Genomic DNA, 13575 nt, shown 5'->3' on the forward strand with positions numbered 1-13575 from the left:
CCTGATGCCTGGCAGTGGGTGCGTGGGTGCACAGGCAGGGTGGGAAATTAAGCATTTTGCATCTGAGTGAAACCACTGGGAAAATTGAATCACACAGTGATTCAAAGGGTGGTGGGGAAACAACCTGGAGAAAAACCTTGCAGGAAAGCTGGGTGCAGAGCAGGGTGTTACTGCTGGGGCTTCAGAGAGCTCAGAGACACCCCTGGAGCCCTGCAGAGTGAGCGAGGATGGTCCTGATGGAGACATGATGGATGCTGGCAGGGAAGAGCCTGATGGGACTTTAATAGCATGCTGGTATAAAATGTAAGTCCTCCTGGGAGGTGAGCCCCAGGCAAATACAAATAAGAAGAAGAAAAGGAAGAAAAAGCCTCTCTGGAGGTAAGGGAGGGGGAGGCAGCAGAGCTGGGCTGGGTGGCTGAGCATCATGGCGCTCAGCTCACCTCCGCCTGCTGCAAAGCCTGTGGCCCTGCTCCGGGGTGGGTGGGACAGCTTCTTGGCAGGGACTGAATTTCTTGAGTTGCTTTCCCACTGAAACAGACATTTTTTTCACTTCACATTTTCACAGGAAAATGTCAGTTCCAAAAAAAAAAAAAAAGTTGTTTTTATTGTTATGTGCTGTCAGTTTTCCTTTAGACTCTCCCTTTCCTCACTGTAACCTCTACAGGTGGGGATTTATTCATCGTTTTCAAAAGACTGACATGAAGGTACTATGCCAGCAGAAATAAATACCCATAATAATATGAGTTGCCATCTTATTTTGGTATTTTCCTTTTGGAATGAGCTGAAAAAAATGAACAACCAAAATTCAAATAGCTTTTGAATTAATTTGAAACTTATTTTTAATTGGTTGGTTTCAAACTTTTTTGGGGGGAAGCATATTGTTTCTACCAAAAACCTTTAAGCAAGGATTTTTCATCAGGCATGTCTTGCCATGTGAATTTTATCAACTCTCCAGACAACAAAGTTTTGCCAAACAAAAAGGTCAGGTAAGTGACAGTGGAGGTGGGAGTAACTCTTTTGCTCAAGGAGATCTCATCTTTACAGCTTTGAAGATATTTCTGGCTTTGAAGAAGACCTCAGATGTTTCTTCTTTCTAATTCTCAGCCTGCGGCTTCTTGCTTGTCAAGAGGTGTTGGACATTTGGAGCTGTTTGGCCTCTAAACCTTAAGGAAAATCAATTCACCTCCAGCCGGGAGAAAAGGACATTACAGCTCCTCTTTTAGGTACTTCCGAAATCACCATGTTACTCCTCTGAGTTTTTGTTCAAAGGCCTTGAAAATAAATTGTTCCGTGAGCAGCTGAGCTGACAGATTATGACAGCCTGGTCCCCTAGGTCCCCTGTCCTGCCCTGCCACTTCCCCCTCCTCAGGTCCCCGTGGATCTCCATGAGTCTCCATGGGTCCCTGGTGCTCCTGCCATGTCCCCTGGTGCCATTGGGCCAGCCTGGGCAGGAGATGCTCTCACCTCTCCCCATTTTCCTCCCTGGTTTAATCACTACTTTCTCAAAATCTGAGCAAATGCAAGTCTCTGGGAGCACTACTGCCAGGCCAAATTTGGAACAACGCTGGCAAATAGGTTCAAAACCTGTTAGGAGAAGTGTGGTGGGAGGTGGACAGGCCAGGGCAGGGGAGTATCCTGCCCTGCTTGGCACACACTGGAGGACAGATTGTCTGTCTGGACAATCACTGTGTCCCCTTCATTTGTAGAACACAGCACAGCCATTCCCAAGCACGGTCCTCCCACCTCCAGGACCCTGTGTGCCCCAGCGTGTCCCCATCCCAGCTCTGCACAAGAGCTTGGGGTCACCTTTGTAGTGGTTTTGTTAAATGATTAGCAGAGAAGCATGAGAGATAGTCTGTTTGTGCTGGCATCTGCTGTTTTGTGGAAAAAAAAAAAAAAAAAAGGCTTAATTGTGTGGGTGGTGGATGGAGGTGATAAGTGCTGACTTCAAAGACTGCTCTGGCTCTGGTGGTGTTGTGTTACTCCTGCATGGTCCACTTCATCGTACAGCTGTTTAATTACAACTGTATGATGATGTTGGAAGCACGCCCATCGGGTCTGCTGGGCTCTCTGGATAACAACCCCGGCAGCTCTTTAACACGGTGACTGTGAGGAGCCTGAATCAAATCCATGGACCTGGTTCTCCTGGGAGTTTTGGATTGTTTAGAACCAAAACATAGCTGGGGCCTTACCATGGAGCAAGACTGTGCCCCAGCTTTGGGCAGAGCATATAGATGTATAGCCACCTAAAATTAGTGGCTTACACCAGTCTCTGAGTAGACCTTGGAGTAGCAGGACTGTTCATCATTTGCTTGAAAAGCAGACTTAAGCATGATGAGTGATTTCTTGGCAGGAATATCAGGTACTGCCAAGGCCATAGAGACCAAACTCTTCTACTAGCAAGACTTTAAAGTCCCAAATCCTCTTCAACAATCCCACCCAAACTGCCTGTGCCTATCGTTGGTGGATCTTGGTGGTCCCTGTACCTTCAAAGCCTTGCTCAGATGTTGATGGAGCACAGGCCACCTGGGGGCACACACACCTCCCCACCTGGGGCAGTGGCCCCCCATCTCTGATAATGTCCAGGCTGCATGTCTTGGGTCTTACTGGCCCTTGAGCGGATCTGCAGGAACCTGTGTAGGTCTTAAGGACTGATGCTGCTTATTGCAGCTAAGGCTGCTGCGCATCCTGCAGGAGGGTGGTGGGATGCTGCTAAACCACAGCCACAGCTTGCTTTCCCCAATGCTCTTCCTTCTGCCTTCCCATTCCTGCCTCTGTGAGCAGCAGAGCGTGCAGCACCCTCTCCTTCATGATTCAATGCCGCTGCAGATTCGTTCTCCACATCTAAGCTTAGAGTCTGCAAATGGAAATTAAAAAGCCTCTGAAAGAAACTGTAAGTAATTTCTAACGATCCTTTCCAGGACATTTTTAAAAATGAAAATCCCCTCTGCTCTGTCTCTTGTTAACCAAGGTCCTTTGGAGCCAGGAGAGTACTGAATATTTTAAGAGCGATGTTATTTTACAGCAGCTCATAGCTAATGAATTCCCAATTCATATTTCACAGTAGGTGAAGAAGAAAAGAAAAATCCATTTTCATCACAGCTGTAATGTATTTTCCAGTCGCTTGTGGAACAGATTGTGCTCGACCTGCAGCTTTAACCACTGACACAGCTGAGATGGGGATGGTGATGGTGGAAGCTGTGCGATAGATACTCTCCTTCTGGTGTGGTGTGTCCAGATTATGGCAAGTTTTGTCTGTCTTGTAGGTGTTTATCGCTCATTTCACTCTAAAGCACTTGAGTGCTCACTTCATTTCAGGCGCTCCACCATAGGTCTTGGGTGGTGGTTGATGTGCTGGAGGTGTCTCTGGTGGGTTCCTGGCTTGCAGTCAGTGAAGGAGGATGCTCCTGCCCTGGGACCCTTCCTTCCCTGGGGATATAATGGTGCAAAACTGCCCTCACTGGTGGTGTACGTGGCTGTTTTCATCTGGGCTGGCTGAGCCCTGGGCACAAGGCACAAAGAGATGAGCTGCAGCTGGAAGTCAGGCACGGTGGGTCAGCTCCTGGCTGAACAGCCTGCCCGAGAGCCATCTGTCTAAATAGATCCCACACAGAGTAACCTATTTTGGAACAAGCCATTTTTTGAGAAAGGGTTTTGATCAGAATGGCTGTTAAGGAATAATTCCACCTGTAGGCAAGACTTCATGTCCAGGTGGGCGTGTTTTCCTGAATTCAATGGGCTCAGATGCGTGTGCCTGAGCCAGGCATCGAGAGCCTGCTGGCTCCAGACCAACCTGAGCATTGCCAGCACTGGGGCTGATGATGGAGAGTGACGTGTTCCCCTGGGGATGCACAGCACTGGGGCCCAGCTGCAAGCAGGGCACCACGGGAGAGCTCTCTTATGGCACTGGGCACCGTTTGCTGGTGACTGCTGACAATCAGGATGTTCATCTCTGCCTCATGATTTTTCATTGTGCTGCTTGGCTGGAAGAAGTACACACCAGTACTTCTTTCACAGTGTAAAAGAACCACAATTGGAGTTTGGCTACTTCAGGTTCAGGGTCCATCATCCACTCCATGCTCTAATTGGATTAAAAGTGTGCATCTCAGAGGCTGCCAGAGGCCCCATTTTCGTATTACTTTGCTGGGCGCTCTCCCCATTTCTTCCTATTCTGCTTTGCTAAGTGCCTGCAAAACAAATTACAGCAAATATTCCCTCATCAGGGCAACGCTTCTTAATTCATGGTGCATTTTTGTTTGTACATGTTAATGCATCCACTTAAAATTGTGCTGGCGGAGACCTTGAAGGGAGTCACAGAGGTACAACGGTCATTAGGAAATTTCATCTGCTGGGTGATCAACCATCTTCCATTCATCCTGGTCCCTTGGATTCAGGATCAAAGGAGAGTGGCATAATCATCTCCTTCAGTGGTGAGCACATAGGTTAGAGAAACAGATTTAATGTAGTCTGGCTCCAGAAATGAAACTGTGTGTGACTGTGCATGGGGTGCATGGGTGTCACATAGACTTCCCCATGCCACACTTTACCTTCCTGTGACTGGGCCCAAGCAAACTTGGGAAGTTCGTGAGTTAACCAACTTAAATTCATTATGATATTTTAAATATCCCTACTGTAAGCAAAAGCTGATGTTTAAATATTTCCCAGCACAAAGTTGAAGTGGTTTCTCGGTGCATCTTCCATGACTCCAGGTACTTGGAAGCTCCAGGCATGGAGCTGGACGTGATGGTGTTTGCTGGATGTGGCTCCTCCCGCGTGACTGTGGGGCTGTACAAGAAGTTGGAACACAGTGGCACCCAGGCGAGGGGTCTCTGCTGGCGAGGTGGCAAACAGAGCTGCTGTGACCTGATAGTGGCTGCATGGCTTTTTCAAGGTATTTAATTAGTCTGCCAAACATGAAAACAAAACTCCTGTGCACTATTCTGGCTGGGTATTTGAGACTAGTGGACTGCCGGGATGCAGCTGGACTTGGACCAGCCTCTCCGGGTCACAGTTCTTCCCTTGCCTCCTCTTCGTACCCAGGAGCTGCCTTCGGAAGACTTTTGTGTCCACTGGGTGCATAAAAATTTAGGAAAAATATTAATTTCCAATCAGCGAGATAAACTGACCAGGGAAATAGATATGGGAGGAAACCTGCCCGTCTTACATAAATATTTCACCAAAATTGAGGTGTTCCCAAGGAATGTTTTGATTTTGGTTAATCAACCAAGAAATAGTCTGTCAACAACCCCCCCCAGCTCTTTATCCTGGAGATCCATCATTTTCTTCTGGGCTGTGTTAATGAGCTTTCTCATAAATGCAATACTTTCGGGTAGCTACTTCAGCAAGTGAGTTGGAGCATCCCATCAACTTATTCTCAGTAAGCATTTTGCTCGGATCTAGACTACCAGTTTCCAACCTCACTTGGGATCTAGCTTTACCATATCTCATCTCTTCGATGTGATTCTGGTTTTTAAAGGCTTGGCATAAAGTAGTTGTGTTTCTGCCTGTGTCAGTCTGGGCTGTCAGAGTTAATAGACCAAAATCCCGTGATGTGGATGTTAACTCACATCCTAATTCTGCTTCTCACTTGCCTGTTGTTTTCATTCAGTCATTATTTTTGCATCTACAATGAATCAAAGTGTGATCTCATTAATAGCAGGGTCTTGAAGCATTTTAGCTTCAATATTTGGGCTTCAAGGTATTGTAAATAATACCTAGATGGTGAAATCAATGCGCTTCCTTAGAAATAGAAGGAAAAAAAGAATCTGAAAGTACAAGTGGAAGTGCATGCACATACCAACAGTTACTTGGGGCAAAATGTGATCTTTCTCCTTGATCTTCGCCCTGTGCATCTGAGACAGAATTTGCTGCAGTGTTCTACATTTTGGAAGCAAACTCTCCCCTTATCAGGCCCTGACGTGAGCAATGGATCGGATACATTGTCGCACCCCAGGGAAGTTTTATGAAAAATGAGTGCAGCATTGCTTAACCCCTACTTCCAAGTTCAGATAAACACTTGTGCAGTGAATTTCAAATTAAAAGATAAACCACAGAGCTGTTCCAAATATCGGGGTAAATAATGAATTAACAGTCCTTGTCGCCTTGTATGGATTACCCATTGCAACTCTCCAAGTGCATTGCTTTGATATTATTCGCTCAAGCATTTCAGCAACTAACTCTTGCTCCATGGGTTGTTTGTGACCAGTTCACCATCAGCTTGCTTGGTTTGCAGCCCTGACCGGGGTTAGGCTGCTCAGTGTGGGCAGCCAGCCCTGCCACCCCTGCCCCTGGCTTGCAGCAAGGCATTCTCCTGCAAACCAGCACATCTTCAAACACTGTGTTTTAAACCTTGACAGCTTGGGAGCTATCTGGTAAGGAGGGGAAAAATGAGCAAACTGGGGACCTTAACTGCATCCCATGTTCAGTCATCCCCCCATCAGTCCGATCCTAGTCTAGGGTCAGCTTTTATGCTGCAAATACTGCTCTTATCTTCCTTCTTTCCCCAGGGCAGAGTAACGGCGCTGGCTGTACCTGCCCCGGAGGACTCAGTATTTGAGTTCATATCTGTAAGGTCTATTTGCAAAACTGTCTTGGGGGATTGGGTTGGCACAGGAATGCCATTTGTTTTAAAGGGAATTAGGCATCTCAGCTGCTCCTGAGGCTTAGGATAGGACATATTCTTATAATCACAATGCTTTTTATTTTGCTGTGTACAACACAGGAGACTGAAAGGAATGAGGAAAGAGAGAGCAGTAACTTCTCAACTAGCAAGATCGCTCACGAGGTTTTGTGTACAGCAGCAAAATGCCATTTTTGCACCGGATCCCAGCAATCCCACCCTGGCAAAGAGCGTCCAAGCTGCAGGCAGGGAGGCAGCCCATGCTGCGCACCCCTCCCAGGGCACCCTGCTAACACCATCACTTTGTAAGGAGCTTCAGACAAGACCCACAAAATATACTGGAACAAAAGCTGGGGGTTTTTGCCTGGTTTCTGATTTCATGGGCTTTATTGGTTTTTTGATCACTGGGCTGATGTGGGAAACAGGCTCCCTGCTAAAGGTGAGCAGAAAAGTTGCAGCTTTATGTCACAAGCTCTGCAGTTTGCTCTCCCAACAGATAACTCTGCACCTGCAAAAACATTGATCTCTTTGTGCCTCTTTATTGGGTTTGGCAGGGAGAGGAAAAGAGCCCTCCTGAGCTTTCCAGGGTGCGTTTGAAGGTCAGAAGTCACAGAGAAAAAGCAGACTTCCTCTCCCCTCTAACCTCCAAGCGCTGTACAGCTCTTCCCAGACCCAAGGTGTGGTGCTCATGATTGCTACCAAATACACAGTTACACTTCTACAGCTGCAGCGTGTAATTATGGAGATAGCTGACAGTGTTTGGAGCTGTGCAGTGGCTCAGCTCTCATTGCAAGCTTGGATGTGGTGCAGCACTGTCTGCACCCTGCTGCTGTCACCCCTGTCCTCTGAGAGGCACTTTCCCTGGGATTAGACATATAACATAGACCCATATCTATAGATTTCATTTATAGATTATGTATATTTTATATCTTATATATAGTTTATTATTTTGTATATTAACTATACTACATAATAATTATATAAAATATAATTCTGGGTTTTATATTGCTGTGACATGGTCATGTTCATGCCCTGTGCCCAGCCCTCGGCTCTGCTCATGTACTTGAGCTTAGATTGACCCTGTGCAAAAATTAATTAATTCTTGGCTTTTTCCTCCAAAGGGCCGAGTGGGCTGCAGCGGCTGGGAAACCAACTCATTTTGTGCCTGAAATGGGGCATGCATTTTAATTGCCCTTTAATGAATGGATGTGCTTTTGCCCATGGAGCAGGAGAGGAACACAGTGGGAGCCAGCAATGCTCAGGCAGATAATCCTCCTCCCTGGTTATCCCTCCTTCCCCGAGCGCAGCGCTCAGCTCCTCTTCAGAACATACCTGCTTTATTTGGCTCCATCTTCTGCTGGGTCTGCAGATGCACTCCTGCTGTTGTATAACTGCAAGCTTGGCAATAACTAGTGTTCGGAGAAATAATTGAACATATTTATCGTAGGAAAGGAATCTAGTGAGGGTTATTGAACACACAGATACCAGCTCTGGCTTGGAAAGTCCCTAACAATGAGCTGCTGCAATCTGGTGGGTATGGCTGATTCTGCCTCCTATTTCTGACCCCCACTGAAGGGAGGGTACTGGGGTCCTTCAGTTGAATCCACTACAGCTTTTTCCACATATTTAGCTTCAAACTTCAGCCCTTGGCATCGCACAATTTCCTGAAACTTTCATTTAAAAAGCAAATTAATTTCTAACTCTCCTGCCAAGAAGAGTTGGGAAATAAAACTCCTTTAACTGCAGAAGAGTAAAAAATAATTCATTATTCAACCTCATGATTTTTATGTTTCTCGACCACTTTGCCACCACAGTGCTGCTAGAGAAGACCTCTTGGCATAAAGTTGTAACCTGTCAGCCAGGTCAGCATGGTCTGGCAATCTAACTTTAATATCAAAACCAGTGTAATGAGAGGGCTCTCATGTTTGCTTTTCATTAGTATTTTTCAGCTCCAATACAGTTTCTCAAGGAAACACCCATATATCACAGCAGTGTGGAAGCCGTGGCAGTACACCCGTCACCTCCAGAGGGCTAACGCTGCCTGTGATGCTCTACAGCAGTGTCCCCAGTCCTGCGTTCCTAATGCTATCCAGAGGAAAAAAGACTTGATCCCCACTGCCAACCATATACCCATCTGCCCCAAAACCTGGATGTGGCAGAAAACATGGGTCTCTGGAGAGTGTGGTGGGTGGCGCGCAGTCTGGAGCAATGTCAGGACCCTCCTGCCTTGGGCTTCAGACGAATCACCCCAGCTCAGCTGCCCCTTGCTGACCACCCACAAGCTCTGCTAGTTATTTTTGCCAGCCCCAGGCTGTGCCCCATTGCAGCCAGGTGCCATGGGGAGGGTCTTTACCCCTCCATGGGGGTCTCAGCATCCCAGGCTGGGGCAGGAGGAAGAGCCCTTGGACAGCTGCTGGGAGGAAGCATGGAAGCGTTGCAGCTCCCAGCCCACTGTGTCAGCAGAACTACCCTTATCTTCCAGGAGTGTAAATATTTTCTAAACGAGCTGGAAGGAGGAGGACTGACAAATGCAGTTTTGCTGGAAAATGTTACCGAATTGGGAACAGGGGTGACTGAACACCCCCTTATCTGTGCTGGCCAAGAAGCGGGGGTCAACTAGGGGCTCCCCCACTGGAGCCGGTGACAGCGCTGCACCCAGGAGCATCTTGCCGTTCTGCAACGAACTGAAGCGTTTTAGTTATTTGCTTTCAATTCTGCTGTTTGTGCACCTTGCTGTATTTATTATTCAGTGCTGTCTTTCTTCTCCCTGGCCCATGTGCCAGCGATTAAGAAGATGCTGATGCTGTTGTTGGCTTTGGCACCCAGAGGTTGGGCTCAGAGCATCCCATCAGTGCATGGGGAACATCAGTGCGGTGAGCAAGTCACTGTGTGGGCAATGGGCCACTGAAAAAAATGCCCATTGTCCCACATTCCAATTTAAAATCCCTGCAAAAACCCTAACCTGATGGCAAGAACATTATAACAAAACTGAGACTTAAATTGTGCTTAATATTTGCTGTTGTGGGGATGGGGTGTTTGAACTGTCTTGCCAAGTTAAACTACTCAATAAAAAAGATTTGTTAATAGAATATTAAAGCATTTCTCTCTTATCTTTTTGTTTAAATTCAGGATGGATCGACAGCAGTGGAAAACCCTTCCCAGCTGGTGTCTCTTTGGTACTTTGTGAGTATATTACTCCCCAGAGCAAAGGGCTTCAGGTGCAAAAAAGCTGATAAGGGCAGTTTCTAGGTTGGACAGGTTATGGAAAACCCCCCCTTGGAAACAATACCCCCCACCCCTCAACCCCCTCTGCGAGGGCTTTATAGGATCCTGCTTGAAGGGTGTTTGGTGCATGTTTTAGACACTTGGCTTGGTAATCCCCAGGCCACTCCTCCCACCTACGGTTTGTGCTCTGCAACAGCATTTCTCTCAAGCAGCAGCTTTAGCATGAATTAGGGCTCAAATCAGTTGCAACGCCAAGGCAAACCTAAAAGTGATTCCATGCCAGCACCCTGCCAGAAACGCACACGCCACAGGAATTTAGATATTCCTGTGGCCACCGGACAGCTGGGCAGTGATCCAGAGGTAGCAGCAAGACATGCCTGGTGGATTCGGAAAGAGGTTGGTGCTTACAGGAATCCCTGCCGAGCCCCGCAGCCCTGTGCTGCCCTGGAGCTGGTGCCCACACTGTGCCCCTCTGGGTGACCCTGCCAGGACGCCTGGGGCAGCCCCAGAGCCCTCCATGGAGGACCTGTCAGTGCAGGTGGTAACACGCTGCTGGCTGAAATGTTTCCCAGCCAGCCCTGCCTGGGGGATGCACATGTTGTCTGACAGCTCCTTCTTCCACCTCTTCAACCTTGGGGTCATTCTACAGCATGTCCTGGGGAGCTCCCTTGGTGCCTGTGATGTACGCCCTGTTTCTCCTTCTTCTGCCTTTGGCAAAGCTTATTGAGTTACAGCTTCTGTGCCTATGAAACCCTTTATTGCTCAGAGAGTCATCCTTGCAGCAGGCATCAGTAGGATTAAAGTCTTAACCTGGGGAATCACAGCCCCTTGCTCATGGAATTGTGATCATGCCAGGGCACTTCACCTGACATAGCTATTAAAGTTCATGGGACAAAGATGCTACTTTTAATATCAAACATATCTGTATAAAATAAACCATATTATGGTTTAGAAGCATGGGCTGTATTAATAACAACAGTGGGAAGGTGGAAAAGGTCTCCAAAGGCAAGGGATGCCCACCTCACTGCCTGCCTTCCTGCCGCCACGGAGTGCAGAGCACCAATGGCCAGGCATTGGCAGGAAAACGACTCGCTTCCATGAGGTCCCAGCACTTTTCAGACTGGTGTTGGTGTGCTGGGAGGGCTGGTGGGCAGGGTGCTGGGGCCGGTCAGGGAACTGGGGCACTGGGACGGGGCGAGGTGGAAACCTGATGGAGCATCACAACATGGGCAGGGTGAGGAGGCTTTCAATCCCTCTGCTCTGTGCAATAAGAAGTCTTTGTTTTGTGTTTGTCTTTAAAAAGAAACAATTGTTTCTTATTTTTGTCTATATTTGGTGTAATCAGATCGCTCCCACCACCAAAGCTCATTTCCAGCTGTTGGGTACATCGAAGCTATTATTGAGAGTTTATTTTTCCATGGGCCTCTCTGTTTCTAATTACTTTGTGCTGATGTTATGTGACTATGTTGAGTCTGTGCTGCCTTTAACACCTGCCACATGCTGGGTCTATTGCATGCATTAGCACCCTGACACATTTTTCAGATATTTCCTGCTATTATTTACTCTTTATTTCTACTCTTACAACTTTTGGGTATATGATAAAGCTGTTTTCTGATGGGGCTATAGGCCAGAAGGACACATGGATAGACAGCATACGGGTGCACAAGGACATTTAGAAGTAACTTTTACTAGTGGTGGTTATGATTGGTGAAATCCTGTGGGCTTTGTTGTTCCTTTTCTTTACTGGAAGTCAGTGAGAGTTTTGCTGCAGTAAAGGCAGTAGAGACTGATGGTGCAGCAAAATAATATCTCTATGCTCACACATAAATAGCCTATGTGGTGCTGCTCCTGCTGCTCTGGCAACTGCCATGTAGCTCTTGCAGTTAGGAATCTCTGGGGGTTTTTTTATTTGCCAGATATTGAAATTTTCCATGTGTGGGAGGTCTCTCATAAACTGATTTTATTTGGAAGAGAGGAGCAAAAACAGTTTTTGAGAAATGAAGGGGAGAAACATTGGAAAATGAAAGAGGGAAGAATATATATATATATAAAAAAATAATTTTGGCTATATTAAATCCTCGTAAGAGTTACGGTGCCATTGCCCTCCTGAGCCCTGAGCTTGCAGGTGCTGGCCCTGGCCCATCTGCTGTGCTACTAATGCAACTGATGCTTTGCAGAGATTATTCTTCTTTCCAAATTAAACTTCTGGCTTGATGAGCCAGGGGTCTCAACTAGCAGCACTCTCAAAGCATTCACCCCTGCTGGATTTTGTGCTTATCCCTTCTGGAAGCCCTAAAGCACCCTGAGCACCATCTGAGGCCTGAGCACATTACTGAGGAGCCACAGGGACTGAACTCAGCAGCGGCCCTGGTCACCCACAAAGTTTTCATGCTGTGGGTGCATGATTTTTCCCAGCAGCTTCATTGCCTGGCTGACACAGGAGAGTCTCTGCAGCTCCGAGGAGAGCCTGGCCCCACCTCAAGCAGGGCTCTTCTGAGCTCTTGTCCAGCACTAAATATGGAAAATTCCAACAGTCAATCTGGTCCATTTTCAAGCTGTTCGGGATCTTTTAACTTTCAAAACAACGATGAACAAAACTGGTTATTTTACAGCAGATTTTCATTGGAAAAAAACAACTGGCATGCCAGGTCCCCTAGTGAAAGAGCCTGACAGCTCCTGGTACAGCAGAACTGCCATCTCAATGAGTTACACCCACCAAAGATCAGAGAAATGCTGACCTCTGGCTTTTAAAAAAAGCTCACTTCAATTCTGATCAATAATTTGTATTAATTACCTTATGTGAATGATAACAGGCTCTGTTTCCTGCCTGCCACCTGCATTACACCTGGCCTCTCCAGGTCTGAAATACATTAAATTAGGAAAGAATCACCATTTTTCTGAAGCTTTGTTGAGGCCACCTGCTCATCAGCTGGTTTTCTCCATGAAACTTTAACAATCAACAATCATAAACATGCCATTTAAATTTACACCCACCCCCCCCACCCCCCTTTGTGGTTTCTATGTATCTGCACTGTGACTGACCCGCTTTGACCTGATAAAGCTCCTGACTGTGCAAGAGCTGAAACAGCCTACACACTCCAAAGAGCAAAGCTGGGCAGGAGGCTCTGGGTACAGCCAGCTGAACTTGGGCAGCAACATAGGGATAAACCAGGAATGTCTGGCTGATAAATTTACAAAGTACTCTAGATTCACACTTATTATTTCAGAAACTCAGAATTTTGGTTTTTCAAAGTTCACGTTTTCAGGCACTGGGGAAGCAGTTCCTAGACTCCACCCTCTGCAGTGAAGCTGAGTGACACAATCACACGAGCACTTAGGCCGTTTTCCTCCAAACCCAGCCATGTAATAAGTTGCTTTGCTTGAAATCCCAGGCCTTGTTTTCATGTCTTTTGACTAATGACAATCTGTGTCTGCTGCTATTACAGCCACATGCAGAGCTGCCAGCCTGCTTTAAAAGGAAGGGTGACAAGGCAGCACCCTCCTGTGAGCTCTGATGGGGTTTGTGCTTGTGCCATCTCATCAGACCAGTTTTGTTGTGCCGGTCTAGTGTACAGGATGCGTTGTCAGCTAAAAGCACAACTCTGAAAACACAGGTGCAGATGGATTTTGAAATACAACCCATTAGTCATGCCCATCGCTTAACCTGTGCAGCAAAGGAAACAGTCTGGAAGTTTTCAAGTATTTGCAGCTTTACTGTGAAAAACAATGTT

Source organism: Strix uralensis, chromosome 9 (assembly GCF_047716275.1).
Source record: "Strix uralensis isolate ZFMK-TIS-50842 chromosome 9, bStrUra1, whole genome shotgun sequence".
Lineage (NCBI taxonomy): Eukaryota > Metazoa > Chordata > Aves > Strigiformes > Strigidae > Strix > Strix uralensis.